This window comes from Rattus norvegicus, chromosome 7 (assembly GCF_021556685.1).
Source record: "Rattus norvegicus strain SHRSP/BbbUtx chromosome 7, alternate assembly SHRSP_T2T, whole genome shotgun sequence".
NCBI lineage: Eukaryota > Metazoa > Chordata > Mammalia > Rodentia > Muridae > Rattus > Rattus norvegicus.
Genome location: NC_141540.1, coordinates 18,906,654 through 18,929,164, shown reverse-complemented (window position 1 = coordinate 18,929,164; position 22,511 = coordinate 18,906,654). Strand labels below are relative to the sequence as shown.

At 34.5% G+C, this 22,511-nt stretch overlaps 1 long non-coding RNA gene and 1 pseudogene across 2 annotated transcripts in view; one reads left to right on the top strand and one right to left on the bottom strand.

The window, feature by feature from the left end:
- Positions 1-22,511, top strand: part of LOC102549242 (uncharacterized) — a 1,084,685-nt gene that overhangs the window by 786,820 nt on the left and 275,354 nt on the right. The gene's annotated exons all lie outside the window — the stretch shown is intronic.
- Positions 575-19,564, bottom strand: Vom2r-ps85 (vomeronasal 2 receptor, pseudogene 85; annotated as a pseudogene).

Sequence of the window (22,511 nt, the reverse complement as noted above, 5' to 3'; positions counted from 1 at the left end):
AGTGCAAGCTCATCCTCCAGCGTCAGCTTGCTTCATCTGCATCATGAGATGACTCCCATCTAATGCATCATTTCCCAGAAGTGCTAGCTAGCTCCTCAGTTGAGTGTTCAGACTGGATGTTATCATCCTAGGATTGTTTAATTAGGGTATTACTTATAACATTACCAAAATTAAAATTAATGTACAATAACTCAAATAATTTTATTGGGAGTATCAATATTATTAGGAAGTTTGTTAAAGATTCACTCAATTAGGGAGGTTGTGACCTATTAGTGCTATAAAGGCTGACCTTTTCTGTTTCACTATGAATTCACATAGAGTATAGTAAGAATTTTCCATCTCCCCCACTCTACATACATATAATTTGAGAAATTTAGTTTTCCCAGAGGAAACTAAACAAGTGAATGAGTGCAATATTTTATGGATAATGTATACAAAATTGGTAGATGTGATACTTCTACATATCACTAAAGGAATCAGTGAGAATGATTCTAAAACTTGATCCAGCTCTGTAATGAATTGTTTGGTAGGTATATACCAAATTTACATTTGACAGAATTCCTGAAATATTTTTTCAGAAATATGATTTCTCCCTGATTTTTTGGATAGAATTTCTATCTGTTCTCATTAAAATGATGTAGGTTTTGGATACAAAGATGCATCCAAGCATCACTGCACTGGATGCCAAAATGGAGAAGATTTTAACAGCAACCATGACTCTGCTTTGGTGCTATGGTAGACAGGGAGGAAGGTGACCCAGACACTGCAGAACACTAGCATGCTTAAGGTCAAGAACTTGGCTTCATTGAATGTGACAGACAGATTCTTTGCCATGAAAGCCATAGTGAAGCTTCCAAGGGCCAGGCAGACCAAGTATCCCAGGACAAAGTAGAAAGCCATAATGGGGGTCTTGTTGCACACTATGATGATGTGGCCATGCTCAGAATATTCATCAATATCAATATAAGGAGGAGAAACTGCTAGTCTAATTGCACACAGAATACATTGCAATAGGGAACTCATGGGAATAATGTAGTTGGGTGCACCCAATACCAGGAAGTTTCTCAACCTTCTTCCTGGGTCTGTGACTTTGAAAGCCAGAAAAACAGTAATTGTTTTGGCCAGAACTGTGGAAACAGCCACGGTGAATACAATTCCAAATGTGATTTGCTGTAAGAAACAGGTAACTTTGTTAGCATGGCTAATGAAGAAAAAAGAACACAGACAACAGAACATGAGTGACATGATTAATAGCTGAAGCAGCTGAGGATTCTGTTATTGGCCTTCACAATAGGCGTGTCACGATACTTCACAAAGACCCAAAGTACCACAGCTGTGAATGCAGACAAACAGAAGGCTATTAAAGCAAGAGCCATCCCCAATTGTTCTTCATAGCTTACAAAGGTCACACCTTTCTGATGCATTTGTGTTTTTTCTGTGTTGGCATTCTGGTACTCTGGATAATTCACACATTAGTCCATATCTGATGTCCAAAGAAAAGTTTAATTAGTGCTGCTTTAGAAAATTATTGACAAGGTATTTCAAGCAAGAGTTTTGACAGAAGCATTGCAATGCTGCTTTTGATGCTGAAAATATAATTTCAAGGACATTGCAGCATAGCTTTATATTCAGTTCATAATGTTCATAAAGATGTCAGGGAATATATAACCAAGAAATTATTTCTTTACCTATTTAAGTTTGTTGATTATATCATTTTTAATATTATCAGGAAGCAAAGATTTCCAAAACCATGTTTTCGTTCTATGTCGATATCAAGTTGATTATTGAACTGAGAGAAGATACCTTCATAAACAACAATGTTGTTTGGGTATATTTTATAAATTAAAAATCCTATATTCACTGTTTCCTGAGCTAATTAACTGTTTTAATTAATTCATTCCCTGTGACTTTTTTCAAACAATATCTGTAATGGGTTCTTGAGAATTCACTACTTCAAAATCATTGACATAGAAAAAACACTAAATTGAACAGATAGTTTGGGTATATGTGTACACATTTATTTTTATGTTTTCATGTAAAAGTAAAATATGCATTATTGAATTTAGGTGATTCTGCTCATAAAACGTAAGAAGAAGGTGGAAAATCAGAGGAGATATAATATTAATGTTTAAAAAGTAGAAAGTAGTAAAGAAATAACTCTCAGATGTATCTTCATCTGCCAATAAGTAAACAAAATTTCTATTTATTTTTCCTGAGATGCACAAATATTAGTACTGAAGGAAAAATATAAATCTCTGGGGATACTTCGTACTAAGTAGTCCTTCACCTTGATGCCTTCTTATTTGGAACACTGAGCACTTTCATCCTGGCCTCATCTACATTCCTAAGTGTCTTGGTGTATGTGAAAGAAATGTGTATTGAAAAAAACTGACAGTATAACAGAAGAATCCTTAAGCAAGACTGGTAAGCTAGATGGTTTATCTTAAGCAATAGGATCCCATTCCTATGTTGTAATCCCCATCATGTCTACAATTGAGCTGTGATTGTAATTGAAAATAATTTTTATGTTATTTCAGAGGATGTTGATGTGCTTCTTTGGTTTTCAGAATTCTTATCCAAAAAAAAATGCATTTGCAGAGAGCTATTATTTGATAAATTGCCTAAGAAGTTGATTTATCTAATATTTTGCTCTAGCACAGAACTTGAGTTCAGATCCTAGCACCCATGTAAGTTGTCTCATGAGTGCACATAATTATAATTACAGGGGCATTATTTCTTCTCATGTGTACCAGTAAATGCATTACCCATCCCACACACATAACATTTAATATAATGGAATGTTTTATGGACTTTTGTGGAATTCATTGATATAACTATTAATTCTATTTTGTTTTTAGAGCGAACACAATTACAGTATACTTATAAAAAGTATTTCTGAGCAAAATCTAATGTAATGCATGACTTCAAAAGACAATTTCTGAGTAGATTTCTTGGTTGTACTTCACGCATTATGGAAATAAACTCAGACTGTAAGCTTTAGCAACAAATGATTTTACTGGTGAACCAATTCACAGGCAGGATCTGTCTTTTAAGAATTTTAATTTATTATATAAATTGAAAAACAAAAATAATTGAAAAGCTAACTGTTTTTTGAGGTTGGGGATTTAGCTCAGAGGTAGACGCTTGCCTAGGAAGCACAAGGCCCTGGGTTTGGTCCCCAGCTCCAAAATAAAAAAAAGAAAAATGGAAAAAAAAAGAAAAGCTAACTTTTTGCAGTTTGCCAACCCTAGCTAATTATTTTAATAATGGGTATGGTTTGTAATATGCTGAATATGAGTCTCATCATATATTCTATACCATGGGTTAACTCTTATCCTCTACTTTCTGGATTTATATCACATCTAGCTTTGAACACGGTCCTCGGCATTTTACATACTTAGCAGTTTCTCATAAATTTTCAAATATATTTGTCTTCTATATTAATCTTACAGAGAACATTGATTTTGTACCTAGCAGTCTCATAATGTAGTCCAGTATATTTTATATTACATTCAGTTCTTCATGGGCTCCTATATGTACATCGTATGCATAATCATATGTAGAATGGATATAGTGATGAAATATGAATAATTTAATTCCTATAAAAATTGTGACTAAAATCTAGTGTGCACATTGTTTTACAATAGATTAATTATTGTGAAAAATCTTGTGGAAAATTCTCTCTTATTGCAGTTTTATTTCCAAAAGTATTTTTTGTGAAGATGTAATCTGCAATGAATTTTCAATGAGTCAGTATGTGGGTGAAGGCACAAGGTGTTTGTATTTGTTTGTTTTTTTGTTTTTGGCACAGTTTGGTTAATTATTTTTATATCTACAACTAAATTAGAAAGTGATATAGAAATTAGAAAAATTATATATTTTGTATTGGCATTTGCTTTTGTAATCCCTGTGGTGCAGAGGTGCAGAATACGAATATATATATATATATATATATATATATATATATATATATATATATATATATACAGAATTTATCAGAGAAGCTCTTTAGGAATTTCATTCTCAGAGAAGGGGTTTCAAACAAAACAGCAGACTACCATTCCCTTCTTCCAGAATTTTCTATATCCAGGATGACAATCTGGACTTCACACAGAGGATGGCATCTGAGAAAAAATAGACAATACTAATGAGTTTTAGCTATTTCTTTTATGTTTTATATAATTATATTAAGATTTCAATGAGCTTGTTTTATTTATGCCTACTGATTGAAATTTCACACTGTCCATTTTTGATGACCAGTTATGAATATTAGAAATACATCGAAGAAATTATGGATAAATTCTGAATGTCTAGTAATTCAGAAACAAAGAGCTGATGGTGAGCTGTGTGTAAAAACTGGAGATTGCAACCTGATGTTTTTTAGTTAATTATTTTCAATTTTGCATTAAGTACTGTGAACAAACAGAGCGAAATTTAATTGTGATATTTTCTCAGCCAACGCTAGCCTGTCCCATCTCACTGTGGGCTGTATAGCCAGTAAATAGTGTTCTTTTGAGATCTATGTATTAGTTCTAGTCTCCAGATAGCCACACTTGTCTTTCTCGGACTATAAGCTGTACATCAAATCACCCCTTCCTCCCACATTCCTTACAATCAAAGATAATTAATGCAACAGAGAAGCAAGTTAGCATTTGAAGACATTTAAAAGAAGAACTGTATGTTTTTAAATCATTGATAACAAATATAACCATGAATGAATGTAAAACATGAGATATTATATATAAAGAGTAGAACATGCACTAATTTAATTCCAATAAAAATTGTGACTAAAATCTAATTTACATGTTGTTTTACAATAGATTATTGGGAAAAATCTTGTGATTTATTGCTCTTATTGCAGTTTTATTTCCAAAAGTATTTTTGTGATGATGTAATCTGCCGTGAATTTTCAATGAGTCAATACGTGGGTCAAGGCACAAAGTCTTTGTGTGTTTTTGTTTGTTTCTTTATTTTTGGCACAGTTCTGTTAATTATTTTTATATCTACAACTAAATTAGAAAATTATATAGAAATTGGAAAAATTATGTATTTTATATTTACAGTTGCTTTTTAGTTGATTTCATAATCCCAGTGGGGCAGAATAGGAATATATATTTGCAGGATTTATCCGAGAAGCCAACACTCACTTGTCTCATTAGAAATTTCATATGTGTTTTATTATGGGTGGAAATGATAAAGTGATGTGCAGTGACCTTAAATATGGAGTGTTTCATTAAGTCAAAATGATCCACAGTGCCTGCAAATACTGGAAAAGGGTGGACAAAACTAGATTGTCTAATGTTAATTGAAGATTTGAAGAATACTTTCTATGATTTTCATATTGTTGAAAAGGGGTTTTACCATTAAGTAAACCTAGATTAATACTCGCAATAAAGGTCGGAATACATTTTTTTCTTTTTCCCCCATCATTTTTTTTAAATTTATGTTAACACTTTGTAATGTTTAAAAGACTATTTTGAATTGGAGCACAGAAAAGTGCATACTTTTGTGTTTCATGTTAATTTAGTTTAAGATAGTTTCTCCACATCACACATGGCAGGTTTGGACTAACAGTATAGGGCAGATTGGCAGGAAACTGATTTTCAGACCACTGTCTCTAAAGTACTTGGATAAAAACATGAACCAACAAAACTACTTGTCATTATTTCTGATTTTCATGGATAATAGTTTTCTCTGTTTATATTATAATATTGTCAATATGTTTTTGAAAGAAAATGTCATCAATATGTGTTCCTTCTGTTCTATAACTTGTTTTAATTCTTTAGCTCTGAATGAATTTTTGGCTTCGTTAACAGACATTTCTGGATGTTTATGTAAAATAATGTCATTCTATATTGTGTGCTGTATTACACTCAAGGAATCTGCATATGTGGAACCAAGTTTGCATCTCGATATAATTCTTGTTCGTAGAGACTGATCTTTCTCTTGAATGTCATGTTTTTTATGGGTGTTTTTGTCAAGAATTATACCATACATATCTGTCAGAATCCATAATAGGATAAGCTAATAATTAGCAGGTGATCATCCTGAGATTGCCAGTCTCGGATTATTATACAATCTGCAACTGGTTCACCATTATTAAGCAAGGGCATAAGGGATTCATTTTAGGAACGATTCCTTCTACTAAAGTATTTTTCCTGATGTTATTATTATACACATATAACAATCATTACATAAAAGCACACCCCTTTGGAGCAGATCTCTGCAGATCTGTGAAGATGTACTGTCTCATAGTTATGGTATATAGACAAATAGAGTACTTCTTAACTCTTAATGATGATCCTATAAGAATTCCTAAAATTATATCAGTGATTATTAAGCTCTTCTATAGTGAGACTGCTATTAAGTCTTTTTCTGATAGTCAAAAAGGCAGTGAGAACTCTGCCAGTCACCCAAGTATCACAAGTTAATTGCTCTTAGATAGTAACCAGGCTTTCTCCTACTCAGAGCACACTTTAAGAGGTTGTAAAATAATTAACCAAAGGTCCTAAAAAGGGAACTAGCGATTTATTATAGGTTCTAGAGCAGAGGATAAATTATTGACTGGGTTTATCTATACAAAACTTCACTAATAACTTAGTTATGGTTTTAAACATTCAGAGAACTTGTGGAACTATGACAGGTGATGGATGCTTAGCCAGATAATTACTCCTAATGGATGTACATGTAAACATTCTGTGTTATAAACTTCTATTTTAATTTATGATTTGATTTTTTTATGAACTTGCAATGAACTTTGTAACATGTTCTGAAAGATGTTTAAGTCCTGAGGACAAAGAGAAGAGTGCGGACTGTGATGGAGAGGACTGACCTGGATAGGGACTGAACTGAACTGACCTGGAGAGGACTGAGCTGGACAGGGACTGAGGTGAAGATGACTGAGCTGGAGAGGACTGAGCGATTGAGAACTGGGCTAAGAAGAAGTGTGCTAAGGAGAACTGAGCTGAATTGAGCTAAGGAGAATTGAGTTAAGGAGACCTGAACTAAAAAGAGCTGAGCTGAGAAGAAAGGCAGTGTAATAACATAGAGACTATAGGTAACATAAGAGAGGAATGTGTGGAATGCAGATGGAAAGAGGAAAAATGAAGAAGCAGCAGTGAACAGAAGGATCAGGCAGGCTTCTCCTTATCATGGAGCAGAACAGGCCCTTTGTTAATACAATCAGATTTAGTCTTTCCAAAAGGAACAAGCCTTTATTCTTACAAACTTGGGTTTAATTCATTTAGCATTAAATGGGTAGAAACTTTTGCTTTCTCGCTGCAATAAAATTGGAGCTCATTGTTCATCCAGAATGAGTGAGTTCTTTCTGTACTGGTACTTAGTCTTGTGCTCTACATGCATATGTACGTATGGATGTGCGTGTAAGTATATAATCGTGAGAATGTATGCATGTGTTTATGTAAGAATGTAATTGTGAGAATGCATGTAAGTTAGACCCAACTAACATGTGGAAATGTATAAATTCACATTCATAAATCTGTATATGAACTTATATAAGTTTATGCACATTTGCCTATGTAAAAGTTTTTCCCTCTGCAAGTGTTATTCACTTCTCTTGGTTCAATGAGAGTTTATTGCTCCAAAATTCTCTCTAGCCTGACAAGCAAGAGGTAAAGGGAAAAAAGGGAAAAAGATCTAGCAATTAATCCTCCTCCTTATCTCCTGTTGTTTTAGAATGAGGTGAGAAATGCCAGAGACTGCAGTTTCTGGCCTCAGAGGAACATAGTAGGCAGGTCAGTTACAGTAGCAGAGCATAGTGACCTAGACATAGATAAGTAAATCAGCTACAGGAACATAGTAACTTAGACTTAGATAAGTAAACTTATTATTATACAGCAACCCTAAATATCTCGTAAGACAGTCTTACCACCATATCTAGTAAGACAAAGTCTTACCCTCCACCAACCCTCTTCCCCTTACCTTGCTTCAAGAAGAATGAATGAGAAAGAAGACTAAATCTGGGAGTGGTGCTAAGATTTTATTATCTAATTTCCTTTTTCACTCTTATAACACATTTTAATGTTTTCCTCTAATTTTATGAAGAAAAGTTCTCTTGTATGTTAACGGGTGTCCATACCTTCTGAAGGCATCATAGAATATATTAGAATATAAAAAAATCCTTCTTGTCATTAATTACATTAGATAATACTACCAAAAATATTCAGCTATTGTTGAATACTATTTTTTACTTTTGTCTGGTTGCTATTATTGCCATACTTGATGTGTTTTAACAGCCATTTCCTTGTCTGTTGTACTTGTGTTGTCTATACAGTCCTTTGAAATTTTGATCATCTTACTTTAAAGTGTGAAGGGGATTTTCTTTTTTCTTTTTTTTTTCAGGTCTTTTTTTTCTCCATCTTTATTAACTTGGGTATTTCTTATTTACCTTTCGATTGTTATTCCCTTTCCCGATTTCCAGGCCAACATCCCCCTAACCCTTCTCCCTCACCTTCTATGTGGGTGTTTCCTTCCCCATCCTCCCCCCATTACCACCATCCCCCAACAATCACGTTCATTGGGGGTTCAGTTTTGGCAAGACCAAGGGCTTTCCCTTCCATTGGTGCTCTTACTAGGCTATTCATTGCTTTCTATGAGGTTGGAGACCAGGGTCATTCCATATATAGTCTTTGGGTAGTGGCTTAGTCCCTGGAAGCTCTGGTTGGTTGGCATTGTTGTTCATATGGGGTCTTGAGCCCCTTCAAACTCTTTCAGTCCTTTCTCTGATTCATTCAACAGGGGTCCTGTTTTCAGTTCAGTGGTTTGCTGCTGACATTCGCCTATCTATTTGCTGTATTCTGGCTGTGTCTCTCAGGAGAGATGTACATCTGGTTCTTGTCAGCCTACACCTCTTTGCTTCATCCATCTTATCTAGTTTGGTGGCTGTATATGTATGGGCCACATGTGGGGCAGGCTCTGAATGGGTGTTCCTTCTGCCTCTGTTCTACACTTTGCCTCCCTATTCCCTCCCAAGTGTATTCTTGTTCCCCTTTTAAAGAAGGAGTGAAGCATTTTCACAATTAAAAAAAGGTGTTTCTGTGAATATGAATTTCTGTAATTGCATTCATTAGTGATCTTGGTACATATCCTATTATATGGGAAAACATTTTTGAATATAATGATAAATGTTAGCAATTATGAATCGTAATATTTCATAACTGTCACATTAGTCTCACTCATATAAATATGTGTTCCAGAGGTTTAAGGCAAGTAAGGAGAGTACTGTGTAATAGCAACAATCACATGAAGATAATATTGTTTAATGTAAAGGAAAGGATATCATAGAGTGGTGAAGAACAACTTTTTATTCGGTAAATTTCAGATAATGTTTGTGATATGAAAAAGGGGTATTTTATGCATGCATGAAATCTTTAGGGAATTAGTAAAAACATGTTAAAAATGAAATAAGAAACATAATACAGGAGCCGCGAAATTGGTTCTGAATATGACAAAAGTTTTCATTTCAGTATGTTGCAGTGTCTACTACTATGCAATATAAATCAATAAGTGAGAACACATACACCTTTCTACTTCCTGTGGCCAATTCAATCATGTCTCCATATAAGTGAAATTGTCCACCATGGGGAAAATATGGGCTGAACTGCCCTATCTTCACCTTAATCCTAAGGCTTTGTGAGAATTTCTGAATGTGAACAATGCCATAGTCTTCTTGCGCTCTTACTCTCTCTTTCATAATCACTCTGTCCCCAAAAGAATTAGTAAAGTGACTCTTTTTCAGAAATTGGTGGAGCTAAAGATAAGCATTGCACAACAATATATATATATATATACATATATATTACATATATAGATTATCTGTTCAAGTCATAAAATTTATTATAATTTTATAGTAAAGGCAACATAATTTAAAGAATGAAAGAGAGAAATCTCAACAAAAGCAATTTGAAAAATAATTACCAGGTTTATATGAACGTTCTTGATCCACTTGCACTTGAGCTTTGTACATGGTGATGAGAATAGATCAATTTCCATTCTTTTACATGCTGACCTCCAGTTGAGCCAGAACCATTTGTTGAAAATGTCTCTTTCCCCACTAGATAGTTTTAGTTCCTTTGTCAAAGATCAAGAGATCATAGGAGTGTGGGTTCATTTCTGGGTCTTCAATTTTATTCCATTGATCTACCTGCCTGTCTCTGTACTAATACCATGTAGGTTTTACCACTATTTCTCTGTAACAGAACTGTAGGTAAGAGATGGTGTATCCCCCAGAAGTTCTTTAATTAATGAGAATAGTTTTCACTATCTGGATTCTTTGTTATTCCTAATAAATATGCAAATTTCTCTTTCTAACTCTGTGAAAATTTGACTTTGTATTTTGGTGGGTATTTCACTTTATCTGTATATTGCTTTCAGTAAGGTGTACACTTTTACTATATTAATTCCAACAATCCATGAGCATGAGAGATCTTTCCACCTTCTGAGATCTTCAATTTCTTTCTTCAAAGACTTGAATTTCTTATACAGATCTTTTACTCACTTTGTTTGAGTCATACCATGGTATTTCATATTAATTATGATTATTGTGAAAGGTGATTTCCTCCTAATTTCTTTCTCAAACTGTTTATTCTTTGAGTAGAGGAAGTCTCCTGATTTAACTGAGTTAATTTTATACCCAGTCAGTGTGCTAAAGTTGTTTATGAGCTGTAGAAATTTTGTAGGTCACTTAAGTATACTATCATATCATCTGCAAATAGTGATATTTTTACTTCTTCTTTTCCAGTTTGTATCCCTTTTGTCTTCTTTTTGTTGTATAGTTGCTCTGGCTAGGACTTCAAGTACTATATTGAATAGGTAGGGAGAGAGTGGGACAAGTGGATCAAGAATCTCCACATCAAACCTGATACACTGAAACAAATAGAAAAGAAATTGTGGAAGTACCTCAAAAACATGGACACAGGGCAAAAATTTTCTGAACAGAACACCGATGACTTACATTCTAAGATCAAGAATTAAAAATTGGGACCTCATGAAATTGCAAATCTTCTGTAGGGCAAAGGCACTGTCAATAGAACAAAACAGCAACCAACCTATTAGGAAAAGATCTTTACCAATGCTACATCCAATAGAGGGCTAATATCCAATATATACAATGAACTCAAGAAGTTAGACTCCAGAGACTCAAATAACTACTTTTAAAAATGGGCTACAGAGCTAAAAGCAAAAGAATTCCCAACTGAGGAATATCAAATATAAGCACCTAAAGAAATGTTCTACATCCTTAATAATCATGAAAATGCATAGCAAAACAACTCTGAGATTCCACCTCAGAGCAGTCAGAATGGAGAAGATCAAAAATTCAGGTGAAAGTAGATGTTATTATGCTAATGGATGAAACTTAAAAATTGTCATCATGGGTTAGGTAACCCAATCACAAAAGCACATACATTTTATGCACTCACTGATAATCCAATTTTAGCTCCAAAGCTCAGAATAGCCAAGATGCAATTCACAGGCAACCTGAAGCTCAAGAAGAAAGAAGAGCAAAGTGTGGATGCTTTAGACCTTCTTAGATGGGATAACAAAGACGCTTACAGGAGAAAATATGGTAACAAATTGTGTAACAGAGACTGAGGGAAAGGTCATGCAGAGACTGTCATATCTGGGGTTCTATCCCATACACAGCACCAAACACAGACAGCTTCGTGGATATCAAGAAGTACTTGTTGACAGGAACCTGCTATAGCTCTCTCTTGAGAGGCTCTGCAAGAGCCTTACAAATACAGAGACAGATGCTCACAGCCAACCATTGAACTAAGAATAGGATCCCCAATGGAGGAGTTAGAGAAAGGACTGAAGGAGCTAAAGAAGTTTGCAACCCCATAAGAACAAAAACAATATCAAGAAACTAGGATGCCCATATTGTCCAGGGTCCCAGTAACTAAACCACCATCCCAAGAGTACACAAGAATGGACCAGTGGCTCCAGCTACAAATGAAGCAGAGGATGGATTTGTCAGGCATCAATGAGAGGAGAGGCCTTTGTTCTTGTCATTCCTTAATTCCCCAGTATAGGGGAATGTCAGGACTGGGGGCTGGGAGGGAGGCGGTTGTTGGGTGAGAGTGCACCCTCATAGATTCTGGGGGAAGGTAGATGGAATAGCATGTTTCAGGAAGGAAAACTTGGAATGAGGATAACATTTAAAATGTAAATTAAAAAATGTTCAATAAAAGAAGAAAATAAAATACTTTTCAAAATGAAGTTATCATAATAGTCCAAGAATTTCAGTTCTCTCACACAAGGCTATCAAACATAAAGTGACAGATTTGCAAAACCAAACACAGATATGTAATACACATGCACACACACTCTCACACACACACACACACACACACACACTTTAACACATAGACAGGCTCACATCTTTTCCAAGTCACATATATAATACAGCTGTACACATATTTAAATACAAATATACATATATGTTAACACACATATGTAAATATTTGGGCACAAAAATAACATACATACCCACAGACATGAAATTACACAAAATACATACACTGGCGCGAGCGCACACACACACACACACACACACACACAGACAGGCAGACAGACAGATATAGATATAGTTATAGATATAGATATACAGAGACAGACTGACAGCAACACCAGAGTGAGGTATAAAATATAAGCAACAACCCAGAATGATATTGGCACACAGAGAAATTTATACTTGGGCATAGTGATAAAAAGTCAGGCAAAGGTCAAGGCAAGCACAAAGAAATTAGTAGATACCCACACAGTAAAGCAGATAGAAATATGTATAAGCACCTATAAACTCTCACAAAATTCATAAAATGGTACACAAGGACACGTACTCTGATAATCCCACAAAGAAACATACAAACGTATACACACACTTATAGAAAGAAACACAGAAAAAAATTGTTGCTCAGATCAACAATCATACAGAGAGATAAACATGTATGTACAAAGAAAAACAAATATAAACACAGATACACAGAAAGAGTAAAAAATACACATATATACAGTGAGAAAGATACATTCACAACTATAAGCATAACTTATAGATGGAACTGAATACTAACACTATCTCTTTTTTAATAAGAAAACTACCAAGGGCCAAATCAATGTGCAGATTCACTGGAGGACCCTAATGAAATCCATTCCTTATAATGATTTCCAAATAATTGCTGAAAATAAATAAAAATTCATCTCATCATAGAGAAAATTCTTAAAGAAATACTGCTTATATTGAATATGGGAAGTGGTATGCTGATGGATATTCCGATGTTCCATATGAAAGTAAAATTTTTAATTGATATACTGTGCCTTCTTTTTCCATTCACATTTTTAGCAGTCACTAGATTACTTTTTTCTTTAAACAATGTCCCGAAACCCATCTATTTTGGAAAATATCTCCTATTTCATTAAGTGTGTGCATCTGAGAGATTCAGAATGACTATGAAATTAAAGACACCAAACATCATTCATTAGAAGAAACTCTACAGATCCTTCCAGTCTCCCTCTGCACCCAGAGCTAAGGCTTTCCTACAGCCTCTGGGTCCAAAACCTGCCCAGAGAGAGCTGGTCTCCAAGGAGTGCTCTCACTCCTAAGCCCATAAGTGAATCCCCAGTTTTGTTCCAATAACTGTACAAAGAGAGATGCACCAGGACCGTACAGGGCACAAGAACCATGGAGGAGCCTGGGATGGATCCCTCTGGCCTTCAAGTCCTAGATAGCCAAATACATTATAAAGGCAAGATTCATATTTAAAAACACATCTCGTAATGATGATAGAAGGCTTTAAAAAGGACATAAATAACACCCTTAAAGAAATTCAGAGGAACACTAGTAAACAAGTGTAAGCCCTTAAAAATGAAACACAAAAATTCCTTAACGAGTTTCCAGAAAACACAACCAAAAAGGTGAAGGAATTGGACAAAACCATTCAGTATCTAAACATGGAAATATAAATAATAAAGAAATCACAAAGGGAGACAACCATGGAAATAGAAAACCTAGGAAAGAGATTTGGAGTCATAGACATGATCCACCAATGGAATACAAGGGATAGAAGAGAGAATATCAGGGGCAGAACATACTATAGAAAACATTGTCACAGAAGTCAAAGACACAAAAAGAACACAAAAAGCCCCTAACCCAGAAAATCCAGTAAATTATGAGAAGACCAAACCTTAGTATAATAGGTATAGAGGAGAGGAAAAGTTCCCAAGTTAAAGGGCCAGTAAATATCTTCAGCAAAAGTATAGAAGAAAACTTTCCTAACCTAAAGAAACAGATACCTACAGAACATGCAAGATGCCTACAGAACTCCAAATAGATTGGACTAGAAAAGAAAGTCCTCCCGTCACATAATAGTTAAATCACCAAATCCACAAAAAAGACAGATTATTAAAAGCACTAAGGGAAAATGGTCAAGTAACATGTAAAAGGCAGACCTATAAGAATTATATCAGACTTCTCAACTGAGAGACGAAAGCTAGAAGATCCTGGGCAAAGGCCATACAGACTGTCCAAGAACAGACATGCCAACCCAGGATACTTTACTCAGCAAAAAATCTCAGTTAACCAAGATGGAGAAACCAAGCTACTCCATAACAAAACCAAATTTACACAGTATCATTCCACAAATTCAACCATACAAAGAAAATAGATTGAAAATTCAAACCCAAGTTGGGAAACTATACCCTGAGAAAAGCAAGAAAGCAATCTTCTTTTGATAGGCCCAAAAGGAGATAGCCACACAAACATAATTCCACCTGTAACAACAAAAATAACTGGAAAAAACAATCATTGCTCCCCAATATCTCTTAACATCAATATACTCAATTCCCCCAAAAAAGACATAGACTATAAGAGTGGATACATAAACATGACTCAGCATTTTGCTCCATACACTAAACACACCCCAGTCACAAAGACAGGGTGAAAGTCTGGAAAAATATTTCCAAGCAAATGTTCCCAAGAAATGTTCCCAAGTTGGAGTAACCATTCTAATATTGAATATCAATTTTCAAGCAAAAGTTAACAAAAAAGTTAATTCAGGACATGTTATATGCATCAAAGGAAAAATCTACGAAAATGAACTCTCAATTCTGAACATCTATGCTCCAAATGCAAGGCACCAAAATAATTAAAGAAATTTACTAAAGTTCAAATCATACATTGTATCACACACAGTAATAGTTGAAGACTTTAACACCTCACTCTCATCAATGGACAGATCCTGGAAACAGAAACTAAACAGAGACACATTCAAACTAACAGAAGTTATGAATCAAATGTAATAAACATACATTTAAAACATTTCATCCTAAAACAAAACAATACACCTTCTTTCCAGAATCACATGGAACCTTCTAAAAAACTAAGCATTAATCATTCAACAAACAGGTCTCAACAGATACAAGAAGATGGAGATATTCCCATGCATCCTATCAGATCACAATTGACTAAGGCTGGTCTTTGAAAATAACAAAAGCAACAGAAAACCCAGATATACATGGAAGTTGAAGAATACTCTACTCAATGATAACTTCATCAAAGAAGAAATAAAGAAAGAAAGTAAAGAATTTTGAGAATTTTATGAAAGTGAAGGAACCACATACCAAAACTTTTGGGACACAATGAAAACAGCGCTAAGAGGAAGTGAAAACAGTTGTAAGAGAAAAACTTATAGCTCTGAGTGCCAAAAAAAAAAAAACCCAAACAAACAACAACAACAACAACAACAACAAAAACAAAACCAAGCTGGAGTATGCATACACTGGAAAGTTGACAGCACATGTGAAAGCTCTAGAAGAAAAGTAAAAATACACTCAAGAGGAGTAGACAGAAGGAAATAATCAAACTCAGGGCTAAAATGAATCAAGTAGAAACAAAAAACAAACAAACAAACAAAAAACAAAAAGAACTATACAAAGAATCAAGAAAACCAGGAGTTAGTTATTTGAGAAAATCAACAAGATAATAATAATCATTTAGCCAGACTAATTAGCAAGCACAGAGACATTATCCAAATTAACAAAATCAGAAATGAAAAGCAAGACATAATAGAAATTGAAGAAATTAAAAAATCCTACTATAAAAGCCTATACTCAAAACTAGAAATTCTGGATGAGATGGACAATGTAGTGCAATGACAGCATGTTGGAAGACTGGGTAGGGGTGAGTGGGAGCATCTTCATAGAACTAGGGGGAGGGGCTTTGAAGTGGAGGAAAGGGTATAACATTTGAAAGGTAAATATATAAAATACCCAATAAAATAGAAAAAAAATCTCTACCTTCAGAGCTTATTGCTTGATTATCAATTTGTTGCAGATTCTTTTCATGGAGTGTATTGGCCATGGCATATACTGCATTGTATATGCTATGCCTATTATCATTAAAGGCTATGTCAAACTTCTGTTCCATTAGCCATTCCAATGAGGCATTGGATGCATCGCTCCTGAGTATTTTACAGTTAGATGCTGAGGTATCATAGTTAAATTAATTCCACTCTGGCATTAATAGATATAAATCTGTGCTTATGAGATGGGAACATGTCTGTACAAAAATTTTAAATCAAGAAATCTCACCATGGTTATATAGAAATGTGAGAGTCCCATAGAATGTTCCATGAGTTAAATCTTTCTTACTTGTTGGGAAATCCAACTCTGATTTGGTGACCCATATTCTCTGTATAACTGGACATTTCCACATCCCAAAGCTCAATTCAATAATACTGTGTGGTTCCCCATAAATGATAATAATATTTGCGGTTGACATCACAAGTTGGTTGTAGTATATTTCAGTTTTTTTGATAGAGTGAAATCTCATTGATTGCCATCATATTTATAAAGGCAAAGCAAATTTCCTTGCTTTGGCTCCCTGTTTTCAACTCTGAGATAAATTGATTGTCTTCATTATTATCTGAAATGACAAAGCCAACTCAGTTCCAGTTGAAATAAAGTATGAAGGAGACTATTGCTAATGCTAGTGATGTGTCCTGTCCTTTGGGGTCATCTGATAGACATAGGGAAATTGTTCATTATCACTGAAGATGGAATGGAAAGGCCTACAGGTAAACAGAGAGCAGCATGAGGTGGAATGAACTTATAAAAACATATAATTGTATTTATCTACAAACAGTTGATTACCTATGACTTTTCCTCTCATCTCTGATTCAAATGAGCAAATGCAGAAGCCTGGTACATCCATTTCTAACAGGAATAGCAAGCATAGCTGTTTGACAAAGATATAGCAAAACATATTCACATGTAATAATAGCTTTCATTCTGTCATTCAGTTTTTGTCTTGATATCTGTGTTTTCAATGTTTGAAGACATTTTATTGTATTTATAATTTGGAAATATTCAGCTAATATTTTTAAAAGGCATTTATGCCTTAATCTAGAAATGTTTCTATTTAAAGGGGAAGTGTGATACGTAATACTCTTTTACCTTTTAGGAAAAAATATTCTTACCTTGCCCTACTTGAAGGTATTTCTTGTATACTAGAGGTTGTGACTCACATAAAAATGCTAGAGATCTCCTTTTCAGGATAAGCCTCGAAAATACTCTATGAATATCTGACTCTGTCCTCCTCAAGAAACAGATAATCAGAGCAAAGTAAATTAAAAAAATTAAACACAATTTGGCTGCCTAAAAGTTTTAGCAGCATATCATATTCAAAACCTCATCCTTCTAAATACTGAAACAATTTTGCTGCAAATGTTTCAGATGCAATCCACAGACCACATGAATCTCAAGAAGGATGATCAAAGTGAGGTTGCTTCACTACTTCTCAAATAGGGGGGAAGTATTCATAGGAGGGAGTATGGAGGCAAAGTTTGGAGCAGAGACTGAAGGATCAATCATTCAGAGCCTGCATATATATATATATATATATATATATATATATATATATATATATATATATATATACTAGATTAAATTGATAAAGCTAAGAAGTACATGCTCAGAGGAACCAGATATAGATGTCTCCTTAGAGACACGGCCAGAGCATGTCAAATATTGAGGTGAATGCTAGCAGCAAACCATTGAACTGAGAATGAGACCACCATTGGAGGAATTATAGAAAGGATTGAAAGAGCTGAAGGGGCTTGCACCCCCATAAGAACAAAAAATCTCAATTGACCATTTGACCAAAGCACCCAGGAACTATATCAGTACCCAAAGACTATACATGGACTGACCAATGGCTCTTGATGCACATGTAGCAGAGGATGGCATTATTGGGCACCAAAGGAAGGAGAAGCCCTTGTTCCAACCAGGATTGGACTCCCCCAGTATAAGGGAAGGTCTGGGCCTTGGTGGGAAGGGGGAGTTTATAGGGAAGGGAACACACTTATAGAAAAAGGAGAGGGAAAGGGGATATGGGGCTTATGGAATGGAAACCGGAATAACATTTGAAATGTGAATACAAATATCCAATAAAAACTGTATTACAGAAATGAAAAAAACAAAAACAAAAACAAAAACAAAAAACCTCATCCTACTAAATTCCCAAGCAATTTTTGGGAAACTATATCAGATTTCAGTGGAATTTCTTGAGGCAAATATACAAAAACAAAATTAGATTGAATGCAGTTATCCCTAACATACAAAGTGTCTTATAGTGATGGAAGGCTAATCATGTGGAAAGATATGAAATAATGAGGTATCAGAATACCATAACCCCTCTTTCTTACAAAAGTTCACCTATGAAGGTCCACTCTTGTATCTTATGAGGAAGAAACAAAAGAAAAACAAGATAAAACATAGCAATAAATTCCACAAAGTTATGACTTAATCACTATATTATTAAAGAAAATATTTATAATAGCTATAGCAGTATATTGATGAAATCTTTGACTGAGGTTCTAATGACAATTGGTACTCTGATCTTTAATGGTTGTTCAAATACTTGCTGGTAGTAAATTAGCTAACTCCAGAGACTGGGTTGGATATTTTCATCCTGTCTAGTGTCACTGAAATATCATGAGCTGCCAATCTAAAAATGGTTTGTCATCATATCTTTACAAAAATAAATACTTCAGATAATTAAAAGTTAGGTTATACAGAAAATGTTTTTAAAATATAATTATATTCCATCACAGTTTATCACTGATAAGTAAACTAATAATTCAACCAGGATAGTAAATAATAAATCTGCTATTTGAAATTTTAAGAATGATAATCTAAACTTTTGACCAAGTTGAGAATAATTCATATCTGGGGACAGACATAATATTTTCTAAATTTTGGAACAACATGAATCAATCCCTTCTTACTGAGACTTATATAAATAAAGAAACACTGTCACTGCCAGTCAGTCAAGGTTGCAAATTTCAGTCCTGTAATGAAGAGTCTCTTCATTACAGATATAATTAGGGAAAGTCACATAAAATATTTCATTAAATAAATGGAATGGAATTTTTCCGTTACAACAGCCCAAAGTATGTTTTATAATCAAAGACATATTTGGTAAAAGATCCAGATTCTTGTTGATTTCATCCATTGAAAAGGCTAATGCAAATGCATATTTGTGGATTTTAGTTGTTTTTCTGTAAAAGAGTAAGTACAGTATTAATTATGGTCAGATATCTATACATGATCAATTGTACTGAATAGAAGCACAATTCTGGACTGGAAGTTTCTGCCTCTGACCTCTAAAGAAAGAAACAACTGGCTTTTGCTCTGAGATTGAGTTGACATGATAACCTAAAAAATACCAAATAGTATAAAAGTTCATGTCAGTGTGTCTCCTATAAATAAGATATAGTCTTGACCTCTTTTACAGAGAGGATTTCCATCTCTGTTTTTGAGCACTTGATCAGAAGGTAAAAAGAAAGTCACATATATAGACAAAACAGTAATTCTCATCATGTATTGATTTTGAAATTGTTAATCATTATATAAAATACATGTGATATGAGAGCCAGTGAGTTCGTGATACTATCTTCTGAAGTTAACTGAATTGGTTAAAGAAGTGAAAACATGATTTATCATGCACTGATAGTCTTTCTGCAACAACATTTGCTTCCTGTATTTACAATCACTTATAATTAGTAGCCAATATTCTTTTTTTTATTAACTTGAGTATTTCTTATATACATTTCGAGTGTTATTCCCTTTCCTGGTTTCCGGGCAAACATCCCCCTAATCCCTCCCCCTTCCCTTCTTTATGGGTGTTCCCCTCCCTATCCTCCCCCCATTGCCGCCCTCCCACCAACAATCTAGTTCACTGGGGGTTCAGTCTTAGCAGGACCCAGGGCTTCCCCTTCCACTGGTGCTTTTACTAGGATATTCATTGCTACCATATTCTTAACATGTTCCATCATATCTACCCACAACTTGTTAATTTTTCTCTTTCAATCATATGCTGTAAGAAAATCTATTTCATTAAATATATAAATTCAAATATCAAACATGCATTTGGTAAATCATACATGTCTACACATATATTTGTATTTATTCAAGCAAGGATTATTTAGGCTATAAGAGGGAAGTATATCTGAGTATTGTATAAGAAACTTTGATGCAGATGCAGAGGTATACACTTGTGCTAGGTACTTAATGCAGAAATTAAGGGCTTGCTCCAAAACCCAGGTATCATTCACCTACTTTCTTTTTACAAAGGAATGTGACTTATTCATCTTTATAACTTAATTTTGAGGCAATTTCTTAGATAACCTTTCCAGTTACAATAAAATAATTCTAGCATCCAACTGAGAACAAGGAAAATAAATAAATTGCAGTGATATTTGCATTTGCCAATATTATATTTTTATAATATAATAGACATTTTGGTGTAATATGTTCCTTTTATTTGTAATAGCCATGCATCCTATTAGACCAAATGGGCTAAAGCTGGTCTTCAAAAACAATAAGGGAAGAATGCTCACATATACATGGAAATTTAACAATGCTCTACTCAATGATTACTTGGTCAAAGACGAAATAAAGGAAGAAATTAAAGACTTCTTAGAATTTAATGAAAATGAAGGTACAACATACACAAACTTATGGGCCGCAATGAAAGTCGTGCTAAGAGGAAAACACATAGCTCTGAGTGCCTGCAGAAAGAAACAGGAGAGAGCATATATCAGCAGCTTGACAGCACACCTAAAAGCTCTAGAACAAAAAGAAGCAAATACACCCAGGAGGAGTAGAAGGCAGGAAATAATCAAACTCAGAGCTGAAATCAAACAAGTAGAAACAAAAAGGACCACACAAAGAATCAACAGAACCAAAAGTTGGTTCTTTGAGAAAGTCAACAATATAGATAAACCATTAGCCAGATGAATGAGAGGACACAGTCTGTCCAAATTAACAAAATCATACATGAAAAGGGAGACATAACTACAGAATCAGAGGATATTCAAAAAATCATCAGATCTTACTACAAAAGCCTATATTCAAAAAAACTTGAAAATCTGCAGGAAATGGACAATTTCCTAGACAGATACCAGGTACCGAAGTTAAATCAGGAACAGATGAACCAGTTAAACAATCCCATAACTCCTAAAGAAATAGAAGCAGTCATTAAAGGTCTCCCAACCAAAAAGAGCCCAGGTCCAGATGGGTTCAGTGCAGAATTCTATGAGACCTTCATAGACGACCTCCTACCAACACTATCCAAACTCTTCCACGAAATTGAAACAGATGGAGTGCTACCGAATTCCTTCTGCAAAGACAAAATTACTCCTATACCTAGACAACAAAAAAGACCCAACAGGGGGCTGAGGATTTAGCTCAGTGGTAGAGCGCTTACCTAGGAAGCACAAGGCCCTGGGTTCGGTCCCCAGCTCCGAAAAAAAGAACCAAAAAAAAAAAAAAAAAAAAGACCCAACAAAGAAAGAGAATTTCAGACCAATTTCTCTTATGAATATCGATGCAAAAATACTCAATAAAATTCTGGCAAACTGAATCCAAGAAGACATCAATCAATCATCCACCATGATCAAGTAGGATTCATCCCAGGAATGCAGAGATGGTTTAATATATGGAAAACCATCAACATAATCCATTATATAAACGAACTGAAAGATAAAAACCACATGATCATTTCATTAGATGCTGAGAAAGTATTTGACAAAATTGAACACCCCTTCATGATAAAAGTCATTGAAAGAATAGGAATTAAAGGCCCATACCTAATCATAGTAAAAGCCATATCCTGCAAACCAGTAGCTAACATTAAACTAAATGGAGAGAAACTTGAAGCGATCCTACTAAAATCAGGGACTAGACAAGGCTGCCCACTCTCTCTATACTTATTCAATATAGTTCTTGAAGTTTAAGCCAGAGCAATCAGACAACAAAAGGATATCAAAGTGATACAGATTGGAAAAAGAAGAAGTCAAAGTATCATTATTTGCAGATGATATGATAGTATATTTAAGTGATCCCAAAAGTTCCACCAGAGAACTACTAAACCCGAAAAATACCTTCAGCACAGTGGCTGGGTATAAAATTAACTCAAATAAATCAGTAGCCTTCCT